A 14,727-nucleotide genomic window follows, 5' to 3' on the forward strand; every position below is an offset into this window, starting at 1 on the left:
CGATGTTCTGATGTGGAGATATAAGGCTTTGTTTACTCTGTTGCTAGGGTACTGTATTTGGTTGCTAGGGGCGTGGCTTGGGAGTGGCCAATGATGTGCCCAGTGATTACACTCCGAGTCACAAGTAAAACGGTCCAACCCCCGTGTCTCTACGATGTTCTGATGCGGAGATATAAGGCTTTGTTTACTCTGTTGCTAGGGTACTGTATTTGGTTGCTAGGGGCGTGGCTTGGGAGTGGCCAATGATGTGCCCAGTGATTACACTCCGAGTCACAAGTAAAACGGTCCAAACCCCGTGTCTCTACGATGTTCTGATGCGGAGATATAAGGCTTTGTTTATTCGGTTGCTAGGGTGCTCAAATTTGGTTGCTAGGGGCGTGGCTTGGGAGTGGCCAATGATGTGCCCAATTGTAACACCCCTAGTCACAAGTAAAACGGTCCAACCCCCGTGTCTCTACGATGTTCTGATGCCGAGATATAACTGTTTGTATTTTATGTTGCTAGGGTGCTCAAAAGTGGTTGCTAGGGGCGTGGCTTAGTAAGTCTGTAAGGATCCTGAGAGACTGATTGGATGCCTGAGTAAAATGAGCCCACCCCCATGTCTCTATGACACTGTGGTGCAAAGATATCCATCCAGGCACTTTATAATGGCAGTCTATGGTATAGGTTGCTAGGGTGCCCAAAATGGTTGCTATGGTAACCTTACACCCCATTGTGGGGGACCCCATTTTGCCCCATTGACTTTTCATTGGGGCACTTTTGGGCACCTCTTACACCCCAGGGGTACAACTTACACCCCATTGTGATCCATGTTCTTAAAGAGCCTACCACCCTCTTCAAATGTTATAACCCACATGTTTCTACAAAATCCTCGAGCGGAGCTATGACTCGTCAAAGTTGGGCGCAATGTTAAGTCAATGGGATTTTTTGGGTGGTTTTTCGCCCCCCTTTCGGAAATCCTGCACCCGATCGCTTATAAAAGTCATAGCAGTCCTCTTCTCAATAAGCCGGTCGATTTGAGCCCTAATTTATGGGTCTACGACAAAGCGTGCGGGACGAGTTACGCGCCAAAAAAGTGTCCAGAAAAAGAAGAATAATAATAATAACTAGATAGGTACATTTCCTGAAGAAAATGTGAAGTGGTGCTTGCCGTGGCAAAATTCTCGGGACAATATATGATTATACTCCAACCCAAAAGTAAAACGTTCCAACCCACTATCCACTAGTGATTACACTCAGAGTCACGAGTTAAACGGTCCAACCCCCGTGTCTCTACGATGTTCTGATGCGGAGATATAAGGCTTTGTTTACACTGTTGCTAGGGTACTGTATTTGGTTGCTAGGGAAAAAATTGGCATCCACTGGTGATTACACTCTAAGTCACAAGTCAAACGGTCCAACCCCCGTGTCTCTACGATGTTCTGATGCGGAGATATAAGGGTTTGTTTACACTGTTGCTAGGGTACTGTATTTGGTTGCTAGGGAAAAAATTGGCATCCACTAGTGATTACATGCCGAGTCACGAGTAAAACGGTCCAACCCCCGTGTCTCTACGATGTTCTGATGCAGAGATATAAGGCTTTGTTTACACTGTTGCTAGGGTACTGTATTTGGTTGCTAGGGAAAAAAATTGGCATCCACTAGTGATTACATGCCGAGTCACGAGTAAAACGGTCCAACCCCCGTGTCTCTACGATGTTCTGATGCTGAGTTATAAGGCTTTGTTTACACTGTTGCTAGGGTACTGTATTTGGTTGCTAGGGAAAAAATTGGCATCCACTAGTGATTACATGCCGATTCACGGGTAAAACGGTCCAACCCCCGTGTCTCTACGATGTTCTGATGCGGAGATATAAGGCTTTGTTTACACTGTTGCTAGGGTACTGTATTTGGTTGCTAGGGAAAAAATTGGCATCCACTAGTGATTACACTCTGATTCACGAGTCAAACGGTCCAACCCCCGTGTCTCTACGATGTTCTGATGCGGAGATATAAGGCTTTGTTTACTCTGTTGCTAGGGTACTGTATTTGGTTGCTAGGGAAAAAAATGGCATCCCATAATGATTACACTCTGAGTCACGAGTCAAACGGTCCAACCCCCGTGTCTCTACGATGTTCTTATGCGGAGATATAAGGCTTTGTTTACTCTGTTGCTAGGGTACTGTATTTGGTTGCTAGGGAAAAAATGGCATCCCATAATGATTACACTCTGAGTCACGAGTCAAACGGTCCAACCCCCGTGTCTCTACGATGTTCTGATGCGGAGATATAAGGTTTTGTTTACTCTGTTGCTAGGGTACTGTATTTGGTTGCTAGGGAAAAAATTGGCATCCCATAATGATTACACTCTGAGTCACAAGTCAAACGGTCCAACCCCCGTGTCTCTACGATGTTCTGATGCGGAGATATAAGGTTTTGTTTACTCTGTTGCTAGGGTACTGTATTTGGTTGCTAGGGAAAAAATTGGCATCCCATAATGATTACACTCCGAGTCACGAGTCAAACGGTCCAACCCCCGTGTCTCTACGATGTTCTGATGCGGAGATATAAGGCTTTGTTTACTCTGTTGCTAGGGTACTGTATTTGGTTGCTAGGGAAAAAATTGGCATCCCATAATGATTACACTCTGAGTCACTAGTCAAACGGTCCAACCCCCGTGTCTCTACGATGTTCTGGTGCGGAGATATAAGGCTTTGTTTACTCTGTTGCTAGGGTACTGTATTTGGTTGCTAGGGAAAAAAATGGCATCCCATAATGATTACACTCCGAGTCACAAGTCAAAAGGTCCAACCCCCGTGTCTCTACGATGTTCTGATGCGGAGATATAAGGCTTTGTTTACTCTGTTGCTAGGGTACTGTATTTGGTTGCTAGGGAAAAAATTGGCATCCCATAATGATTACACTCTGAGTCACTAGTCAAACGGTCCAACCCCCGTGTCTCTACGATGTTCTGGTGCGGAGATATAAGGCTTTGTTTACTCTGTTGCTAGGGTACTGTATTTGGTTGCTAGGGAAAAAAATGGCATCCCATAATGATTACACTCCGAGTCACAAGTCAAAAGGTCCAACCCCCGTGTCTCTACGATGTTCTGGTGCGGAGATATAAGGCTTTGTTTACTCTGTTGCTAGGGTACTGTATTTGGTTGCTAGGGAAAAAATTGGCATCCACTAGTGATTACATGCCGAGTCACGAGTAAAACGGTCCAACCCCCGTGTCTCTACGATGTTCTGATGCAGAGATATAAGGCTTTGTTTACACTGTTGCTAGGGTACTGTATTTGGTTGCTAGGGAAAAAAATTGGCATCCACTAGTGATTACATGCCGATTCACGGGTAAAACGGTCCAACCCCCGTGTCTCTACGATGTTCTGATGCGGAGATATAAGGCTTTGTTTACACTGTTGCTAGGGTACTGTATTTAGTTGCTAGGGAAAAAATTGGCATCCACTAGTGATTACACTCTGATTCACGAGTCAAACGGTCCAACCCCCGTGTCTCTACGATGTTCTGATGCGGAGATATAAGGCTTTGTTTACTCTGTTGCTAGGGTACTGTATTTGGTTGCTAGGGAAAAAAATGGCATCCCATAATGATTACACTCTGAGTCACGAGTCAAACGGTCCAACCCCCGTGTCTCTACGATGTTCTGATGCGGAGATATAAGGCTTTGTTTACTCTGTTGCTAGGGTACTGTATTTGGTTGCTAGGGAAAAAATGGCATCCCATAATGATTACACTCTGAGTCACGAGTCAAACGGTCCAACCCCCGTGTCTCTACGATGTTCTGATGCGGAGATATAAGGTTTTGTTTACTCTGTTGCTAGGGTACTGTATTTGGTTGCTAGGGAAAAAATTGGCATCCCATAATGATTACACTCTGAGTCACAAGTCAAACGGTCCAACCCCCGTGTCTCTACGATGTTCTGATGCGGAGATATAAGGTTTTGTTTACTCTGTTGCTAGGGTACTGTATTTGGTTGCTAGGGAAAAAATTGGCATCCCATAATGATTACACTCCGAGTCACGAGTCAAACGGTCCAACCCCCGTGTCTCTACGATGTTCTGATGCGGAGATATAAGGCTTTGTTTACTCTGTTGCTAGGGTACTGTATTTGGTTGCTAGGGAAAAAATTGGCATCCCATAATGATTACACTCCGAGTCACAAGTCAAAAGGTCCAACCCCCGTGTCTCTACGATGTTCTGATGCGGAGATATAAGGCTTTGTTTACTCTGTTGCTAGGGTACTGTATTTGGTTGCTAGGGAAAAAATTGGCATCCCATAATGATTACACTCTGAGTCACTAGTCAAACGGTCCAACCCCCGTGTCTCTACGATGTTCTGGTGCGGAGATATAAGGCTTTGTTTACTCTGTTGCTAGGGTACTGTATTTGGTTGCTAGGGAAAAAAATGGCATCCCATAATGATTACACTCCGAGTCACAAGTCAAAAGGTCCAACCCCCGTGTCTCTACGATGTTCTGGTGCGGAGATATAAGGCTTTGTTTACTCTGTTGCTAGGGTACTGTATTTGGTTGCTAGGGAAAAAATTGGCATCCCATAATGATTACACTCTGAGTCATGAGTAAAACGGTCCAACCCCCGTGTCTCTACGACATTGTAAAGCGAAGATATCCCATCTGGAACTTTTTTATTCCCTTATATGGGCATGTTTCCTGCCCCATTATAAGTCAATGGGAATTTTCGGGTGCCTCTTACACCCCAGGGGTACAACTTACACCCCAATGTCATGTATGTTCTTACATAGCCTACCACCCTCTTCAAATAATGTAACCCACATGTTTCTATGAAATCCTCACTCGTACCTATGACGCGTCAAAATTTTTCCAATGTTAAGTCTATGGGATTTTGCCCCATTGACTTTTCATTGGGCATTTTTGGGCACCTCTTACACCCCAGGGGTACAACTTACACCCCATTGTGATCCATGTTGTTACAGAGTCTACCACCCTCTTCAAATGTTGTAACCCACATGTTTCTATAAAATCCTTGAGCGGAGCTATGACTCGTCAAAGTTGGGCGCAATGTTAAGTCAATGGGATTTTTCGGGTGGTTTTTCGCCCCCCTTTCGGAAATCCTGCACCCGATCCCTTATAAAAGTCATAGCAGACGTGTCCTCAATAAGCCGGTCATTTTGAGCCCTGTTTTATTGGTCTACGACAAACCGTGTGGGACGAGTTACGCGCCGAAAAAGTGTCCAGATATAAGAATAATAAATAAAGATATAAATAAATAATAAGTATGAGCAATAGTAATAGTGATGCCTTGCATAAATGCAAGCACCACTAACTAGATAGGTACATTTCCTGAAGAAAATGTGAAGTGGTGCTTGCCGTGGCAAAATTCTCGGGACAATATATGATTATACTCCAACCCAAAAGTAAAACGTTCCAACCCACTATCCACTAGTGATTACACTCAGAGTCACGAGTTAAACGGTCCAACCCCCGTGTCTCTACGATGTTCTGATGCGGAGATATAAGGCTTTGTTTACACTGTTGCTAGGGTACTGTATTTGGTTGCTAGGGAAAAAATTGGCATCCACTGGTGATTACACTCTAAGTCACAAGTCAAACGGTCCAACCCCCGTGTCTCTACGATGTTCTGATGCGGAGATATAAGGGTTTGTTTACACTGTTGCTAGGGTACTGTATTTGGTTGCTAGGGAAAAAATTGGCATCCACTAGTGATTACATGCCGAGTCACGAGTAAAACGGTCCAACCCCCGTGTCTCTACGATGTTCTGATGCAGAGATATAAGGCTTTGTTTACACTGTTGCTAGGGTACTGTATTTGGTTGCTAGGGAAAAAAATTGGCATCCACTAGTGATTACATGCCGAGTCACGAGTAAAACGGTCCAACCCCCGTGTCTCTACGATGTTCTGATGCTGAGTTATAAGGCTTTGTTTACACTGTTGCTAGGGTACTGTATTTGGTTGCTAGGGAAAAAATTGGCATCCACTAGTGATTACATGCCGATTCACGGGTAAAACGGTCCAACCCCCGTGTCTCTACGATGTTCTGATGCGGAGATATAAGGCTTTGTTTACACTGTTGCTAGGGTACTGTATTTAGTTGCTAGGGAAAAAATTGGCATCCACTAGTGATTACACTCTGATTCACGAGTCAAACGGTCCAACCCCCGTGTCTCTACGATGTTCTGATGCGGAGATATAAGGCTTTGTTTACTCTGTTGCTAGGGTACTGTATTTGGTTGCTAGGGAAAAAAATGGCATCCCATAATGATTACACTCTGAGTCACGAGTCAAACGGTCCAACCCCCGTGTCTCTACGATGTTCTGATGCGGAGATATAAGGCTTTGTTTACTCTGTTGCTAGGGTACTGTATTTGGTTGCTAGGGAAAAAATGGCATCCCATAATGATTACACTCTGAGTCACGAGTCAAACGGTCCAACCCCCGTGTCTCTACGATGTTCTGATGCGGAGATATAAGGTTTTGTTTACTCTGTTGCTAGGGTACTGTATTTGGTTGCTAGGGAAAAAATTGGCATCCCATAATGATTACACTCTGAGTCACAAGTCAAACGGTCCAACCCCCGTGTCTCTACGATGTTCTGATGCGGAGATATAAGGTTTTGTTTACTCTGTTGCTAGGGTACTGTATTTGGTTGCTAGGGAAAAAATTGGCATCCCATAATGATTACACTCCGAGTCACGAGTCAAACGGTCCAACCCCCGTGTCTCTACGATGTTCTGATGCGGAGATATAAGGCTTTGTTTACTCTGTTGCTAGGGTACTGTATTTGGTTGCTAGGGAAAAAATTGGCATCCCATAATGATTACACTCTGAGTCACTAGTCAAACGGTCCAACCCCCGTGTCTCTACGATGTTCTGGTGCGGAGATATAAGGCTTTGTTTACTCTGTTGCTAGGGTACTGTATTTGGTTGCTAGGGAAAAAAATGGCATCCCATAATGATTACACTCCGAGTCACAAGTCAAAAGGTCCAACCCCCGTGTCTCTACGATGTTCTGATGCGGAGATATAAGGCTTTGTTTACTCTGTTGCTAGGGTACTGTATTTGGTTGCTAGGGAAAAAATTGGCATCCCATAATGATTACACTCTGAGTCACTAGTCAAACGGTCCAACCCCCGTGTCTCTACGATGTTCTGGTGCGGAGATATAAGGCTTTGTTTACTCTGTTGCTAGGGTACTGTATTTGGTTGCTAGGGAAAAAAATGGCATCCCATAATGATTACACTCCGAGTCACAAGTCAAAAGGTCCAACCCCCGTGTCTCTACGATGTTCTGGTGCGGAGATATAAGGCTTTGTTTACTCTGTTGCTAGGGTACTGTATTTGGTTGCTAGGGAAAAAATTGGCATCCCATAATGATTACACTCTGAGTCATGAGTAAAACGGTCCAACCCCCGTGTCTCTACGACATTGTAAAGCGAAGATATCCCATCTGGAACTTTTTTATTCCCTTATATGGGCATGTTTCCTGCCCCATTATAAGTCAATGGGAATTTTCGGGTGCCTCTTACACCCCAGGGGTACAACTTACACCCCAATGTCATGTATGTTCTTACATAGCCTACCACCCTCTTCAAATAATGTAACCCACATGTTTCTATGAAATCCTCACTCGTACCTATGACGCGTCAAAATTTTTCCAATGTTAAGTCTATGGGATTTTGCCCCATTGACTTTTCATTGGGCATTTTTGGGCACCTCTTACACCCCAGGGGTACAACTTACACCCCATTGTGATCCATGTTGTTACAGAGTCTACCACCCTCTTCAAATGTTGTAACCCACATGTTTCTATAAAATCCTTGAGCGGAGCTATGACTCGTCAAAGTTGGGCGCAATGTTAAGTCAATGGGATTTTTCGGGTGGTTTTTCGCCCCCCTTTCGGAAATCCTGCACCCGATCCCTTATAAAAGTCATAGCAGACGTGTCCTCAATAAGCCGGTCATTTTGAGCCCTGTTTTATTGGTCTACGACAAACCGTGTGGGACGAGTTACGCGCCGAAAAAGTGTCCAGATATAAGAATAATAAATAAAGATATAAATAAATAATAAGTATGAGCAATAGTAATAGTGATGCCTTGCATAAATGCAAGCACCACTAATAACTAGATAGGTACATTTCCTGAAGAAAATGTGAAGTGGTGCTTGCCGTGGCAAATTTCGGGGGACAATATATGATTATACTCCAAGCCAAAAGTAAAACAATTCAACCCACATGTCTCTACGATATTCTGATGCGAAGATATAAGGCTTTGTTTATTCGGTTGCTTGGGTACTGTATTTGGTTGCTAGGGAGAAAATTGGCATCCACTAGTGATTACACTCCGAGTCACGAGTCAAACGGTCAAACCCCCGTGTCTCTACGATGTTCTGATGCGGAGATATAAGGCTTTGTTTACTCTGTTGCTAGGGTACTGTATTTGGTTGCTAGGGAAAAAATTGGCATCCACTAGTGATTACACTCCGAGATACGAGTCAAACGGTCCAACCCCCGTGTCTCTGCGATGTTCTGATGTGGAGATAAAAGGCTTTGTTTACTCTGTTGCTAGGGTAATGTATTTGGTTGCTAGGGAGAAAATTGGCATCCACTAGTGATTACACTCCGAGTCACGAGTCAAACGGTCCAAACCCCGTGTCTCTACGATGTTCTGATGCGGAGATATAAGGCTTTGTTTACTCTGTTGCTAGGGTACTGTATTTGGTTGCTAGGGGAAAAATGGCATCCACTAGTGATTACCCTCCGAGTCACGAGTCAAACGGTCCAACCCCCGTGTCTCTACGATGTTCTGATGCGGAGATATAAGGATTTGTTTACTCTGTTGCTAGGGTACTGTATTTGGTTGCTAGGGAAAAAAATTGCATCCACTAGTGATTACCCTCCGAGTCATGAGTCAAACGGTCCAACCCCCGTGTCTCTACGATGTTCTGATGCGGAGATATAAGGCTTTGTTTACTCTGTTGCTAGGGTACTGTATTTGGTTGCTAGGGAAAAAAATGGCATCCACTAGTGATTACCCTCCGAGTCACGAGTCAAACGGTCCAAACCCCGTGTCTCTACGATGTTCTGATGCGGAGATATAAGGCTTTGTTTACTCTGTTGCTAGGGTACTGTGTTTGGTTGCTAGGGAAAAAAATGGCATCCACTAGTGATTACCCTCCGAGTCATGAGTCAAACGGTCCAACCCCCATGTCTTTACGATGTTCTGATGCGGAGATATAAGGCTTTGTTTACTCTGTTGCTAGGGTACTGTATTTGGTTGCTAGGGAAAAAAATGGCATCCACTAGTGATTACCCTCCGAGTCACGAGTCAAACGGTCCAAACCCCGTGTCTCTACGATGTTCTGATGCGGAGATATAAGGCTTTGTTTACTCTGTTGCTAGGGTACTGTATTTGGTTGCTAGGGAAAAAATTGACATCCCATAGTGATTACCCGCCGAGTCACGAGTCAAACGGTCCAACCCCCGTGTCTCTACGATGTTCTGATGCGGAGATATAAGGCTTTGTTTACTCTGTTGCTAGGGTACTGTATTTGGTTGCTAGGGAAAAAATTGGCATCCCATAATGATTACACTCAGAGTCACGAGTCAAACGGTCCAACCCCCGTGTCTCTACGATGTTCTGATGCGGAGATATAAGGCTTTGTTTACTCTGTTGCTAGGGTACTGTATTTGGTTGCTAGGGGCGTGGCTTGGGAGTGGCCAATGATGTGCCCAGTGATTACACTCCGAGTCACAAGTAAAACGGTCCAACCCCCGTGTCTCTACGATGTTCTGATGCGGAGATATAAGGCTTTGTTTACTCTGTTGCTAGGGTACTGTATTTGGTTGCTAGGGGCGTGGCTTGGGAGTGGCCAATTATGTGCCCAGTGATTACACTCCAAGTCCCAAGTAAAAGGGTCCAACCCCCGTGTCTCTACGATGTTCTGATGCGGAGATATAAGGCTTTGTTTACTCTGTTGCTAGGGTACTGTATTTGGTTGCTAGGGGCGTGGCTTGGGAGTGGCCAATGATGTGCCCAGTGATTACACTCCGAGTCACAAGTAAAACGGTCCAAACCCCGTGTCTCTACGATGTTCTGATGCGGAGATATAAGGCTTTGTTTATTCGGTTGCTAGGGTGCTCAAATTTGGTTGCTATGGGCGTGGCTTGGGAGTGGCCAATGATGTGCCCAATTGTTACACCCCTAGTCACAAGTAAAACGGTCCAACCCCCGTGTCTCTACGATGTTCTGATGCCGAGATATAACTGTTTGTATTTTATGTTGCTAGGGTGCTCAAAAGTGGTTGCTAGGGGCGTGGCTTAGTAAGTCTGTAAGAATCCTGAGAGACTGATTGGATGCCTGAGTAAAATGAGCCCACCCCCATGTCTCTATGACACTGTGGTGCAAAGATATCCATCCGGGCATTTTATAATGGCAGTCTATGGTATAGGTTGCTAGGGTGCCCAAAATGGTTGCTATGGTAACCTTACACCCCATTGTGGGGTACGTCCTGACAGAGTCTAGCACCCTCTTCAAATTTAGTAACCCACATGTTTCTATGAAATCCTGGCTCGGACCTATGACCCGTCAAAATTTTTGCAATGGTAAGTCTATGGGATTTTGCCCCATTGACTTTTCATTGGGACACTTTTGGGCACCTCTTACACCCCAGGGGTACAACTTACACCCCATTGTGATCTATGTTTTTACAGAGCCTACCACCCTCTTCAAATGTTGTAACCCACATGTTTCTACAAAATCCACGAGCGTAGCTATGACCCATCAAAGTTGGGCCCAATGTTAAGTCAATGGGATTTTTGGGGTGGTTTTACGCCCCCCTTTCGGAAATCCTGCACCCGATCCCTTATAAAAGTCATAGCACACCTCTCCTCAATAATCCGGTCGATTTGAGCCCTCTTTCATGGGTCTACAACAAAGCGTGCGGGACGAGTTAATCGCCGAAAAAAGTGTCCGGATGTAAGAATAAAATATAATAATAATAACTAGATAGGTACATTTCCTGAAGAAAATGTGAGTGGTGCTTGCCGTGGCAAGTTTCGTGGGACAATTTATGATTATACTCCAAGCCAAAAGTCAAACGATCCAACCCCCGTGTCTCTACGATGTTCTGATGCGGAGATATAAGGCTTTGTTTACTCTGTTGCTAGGGTACTGTATTTGGTTGCTAGGGAAAAAAATGGCATCCACTAGTGATTACCCTCCGAGTCACGAGTCAAACGGTCCAACCCCCGTGTCTCTACGATGTTCTGATGCGGAGATATAAGGCTTTGTTTACTCTGTTGCTAGGGTACTGTATTTGGTTGCTAGGGAAAAAAATTGCATCCACTAGTGATTACCCTCCGAGTCATGAGTCAAACGGTCCAACCCCCGTGTCTCTACGATGTTCTGATGCGGAGATATAAGGCTTTGTTTACTCTGTTGCTAGGGTACTGTATTTGGTTGCTAGGGAAAAAAATGGGATCCACTAGTGATTACCCTCCGAGTCACGAGTCAAACGGTCTAAACCCCATGTCTCTACGATGTTCTGATGCGGAGATATAAGGCTTTGTTTACTCTGTTGCTAGGGTACTGTATTTGGTTGCTAGGGAAAAAAATGGCATCCACTAGTGATTACCCTCCGAGTCATGAGTCAAACGGTCCAACCCCCGTGTCTCTACGATGTTCTGATGTGGAGATATAAGGCTTTGTTTACTCTGTTGCTAGGGTACTGTATTTGGTTGCTAGGGAAAAAAATGGGATCCACTAGTGATTACCCTCCGAGTCACGAGTCAAACGGTCCAAACCCCATGTCTCTACGATGTTCTGATGCGGAGATATAAGGCTTTGTTTACTCTGTTGCTAGGGTACTGTATTTGGTTGCTAGGGAAAAAAATGGCATCCACTAGTGATTACCCTCCGAGTCATGAGTCAAACGGTCCAACCCCCGTGTCTCTACGATGTTCTGATGTGGAGATATAAGGCTTTGTTTACTCTGTTGCTAGGGTACTGTATTTGGTTGCTAGGGGCGTGGCTTGGGAGTGGCCAATGATGTGCCCAGTGATTACACTCCGAGTCACAAGTAAAATGGTCCAACCCCCGTGTCTCTACGATGTTCTGATGCGGAGATATAAGGCTTTGTTTACTCTGTTGCTAGGGTACTGTATTTGGTTGCTAGGGGCGTGGCTTGGGAGTGGCCAATGATGAGCCAAGTGATTACACTCCGAGTCACAAGTAAAACGGTCCAACCCCCGTGTCTCTACGATGTTCTGATGCGGAGATATAAGGCTTTGTTTACTCTGTTGCTAGGGTACTGTATGTGGTTGCTAGGGGCGTGGCTTGGGAGTGGCCAATGATGTGCCCAGTGATTACACTCCGAGTCACAAGTAAAACGGTCCAACCCCCGTGTCTCTACGATGTTCTGATGTGGAGATATAAGGCTTTGTTTACTCTGTTGCTAGGGTACTGTATTTGGTTGCTAGGGGCGTGGCTTGGGAGTGGCCAATGATGTGCCCAGTGATTACACTCCGAGTCACAAGTAAAACGGTCCAAACCCCGTGTCTCTACGATGTTCTGATGCGGAGATATAAGGCTTTGTTTATTCGGTTGCTAGGGTGCTCAAATTTGGTTGCTAGGGGCGTGGCTTGGGAGTGGCCAATGATGTGCCCAATTGTTACACCCCTAGTCACAAGTAAAACGGTCCAACCCCCGTGTCTCTAAGATGTTCTGATGCCGAGATATAACTGTTTGTATTTTATGTTGCTAGGGTGCTCAAAAGTGGTTGCTAGGGGCGTGGCTTAGTAAGTCTGTAAGGATCCTGAGAGACTGATTGGATGCCTGAGTAAAATGAGCCCACCCCCATGTCTCTATGACAGTGTGATGCAAGATATCCATCTGGGCATTTTATAATGGCAGTCTAAGGGAGATGTTGCTAGGGTGCCCAAAATTGTTGCTAGGGGCGTGGCTTAATAGCTCTGGGATGATCCTGAGAGACTGATTGGATGCCCGAGTGAAATGAGCCCACCCACTTATCTCTACGACACTGTAAAGCAAAGATATCCCATCTGGAACTGTTTTATTCCCTTATATGGGCATGTTTCCTGCCCCATTATAAGTCAATGGGAATTTTTGGGTGCCTCTTACACCCCAGGGGTACAACTTACACCCCATTGTGATCCATGTTCTTACAGAGCCTACCACCCTCTTCAAATGTTGTAACCCACATGTTTCTATAAAATCCTCGAGCGGAGCTATGACCTGTCAAAGTTGGGCGCAATGTTAAGTCAATGGGATTTTTCGGGTGGTTTTTCGCCCCCCTTTCAGAAATCCTGCACCCGATCCCTTATAAAAGTCATAGCACACCTCTCCTCAATAATCCGGTCGATTTGAGCCCTCTTTCGTGGGACTACGTTAAACCGTGCAGGACGAGTTACGCGCCGAAAAAGTGTCCAGAAAAAGAAGAATAATAATTATAAACTAGATAGGTACATTTCCTGAAGAAAATGTGAGTGGTGCTTGCCGTGGCAAGTTTCGGGGGACACTTTATGATTATACTCCAAGCCAAAAGTCAAACGATCCAACCCCTGTGTCTCTACGATGTTCTGATGCGAAGATATAAGGCTTTGTTTACTCTGTTGCTAGGGAACTGTATTTGGTTGCTAGGGAAAAAAATGGCATCCACTAGTGATTACCCTCCGAGTCACGAGTCAAACGGTCCAAACCCCATGTCTCTACGATGTTCTGATGCGGAGATATAAGGCTTTGTTTACTCTGTTGCTAGGGTACTGTATTTGGTTGCTAGGGAAAAAAATGGCATCCACTAGTGATTACCCTCCGAGTCATGAGTCAAACGGTCCAACCCCCGTGTCTCTACGATGTTCTGATGTGGAGATATAAGGCTTTGTTTACTCTGTTGCTAGGGTACTGTATTTGGTTGCTAGGGGCGTGGCTTGGGAGTGGCCAATGATGTGCCCAGTGATTACACTCCGAGTCACAAGTAAAACGGTCCAACCCCCGTGTCTCTACGATGTTCTGATGCGGAGATATAAGGCTTTGTTTACTCTGTTGCTAGGGTACTGTATTTGGTTGCTAGGGGCGTGGCTTGGGAGTGGCCAATGATGTGCCCAGTGATTACACTCCGAGTCACAAGTAAAACGGTCCAACCCCCGTGTCTCTACGATGTTCTGATGCGGAGATATAAGGCTTTGTTTACTCTGTTGCTAGGGTACTGTATTTGGTTGCTAGGGGCGTGGCTTGGGAGTGGCCAATGATGTGCCCAGTGATTACACTCCGAGTCACAAGTAAAACGGTCCAAACCCCGTGTCTCTACGATGTTCTGATGCGGAGATATAAGGCTTTGTTTACTCTGTTGCTAGGGTACTGTATTTGGTTGCTAGGGGCGTGGCTTGGGAGTGGCCAATGATGTGCCCAGTGATTACACCCCTAGTCACAAGTAAAACGGTCCAACCCCCGTGTCTCTACGATGTTCTGATGCCGAGATATAACTGTTTGTATTTTATGTTGCTAGGGTGCTCAAAAGTGGTTGCTAGGGGCGTGGCTTAGTAAGTCTGTAAGGATCCTGAGAGACTGATTGGATGCCTGAGTAAAATGAGCCCACCCCCATGTCTCTATGACACTGTGGTGCAAAGATATCCATCCGGGCATTTTATAATGGCAGTCTATGGTATAGGTTGCTAGGGTGCCCAAAATGGTTGCTATGGTAACCTTACAC

The sequence above is a fragment of the Paramisgurnus dabryanus genome, chromosome 17, assembly GCF_030506205.2.
Source record: "Paramisgurnus dabryanus chromosome 17, PD_genome_1.1, whole genome shotgun sequence".
Lineage (NCBI taxonomy): Eukaryota > Metazoa > Chordata > Actinopteri > Cypriniformes > Cobitidae > Paramisgurnus > Paramisgurnus dabryanus.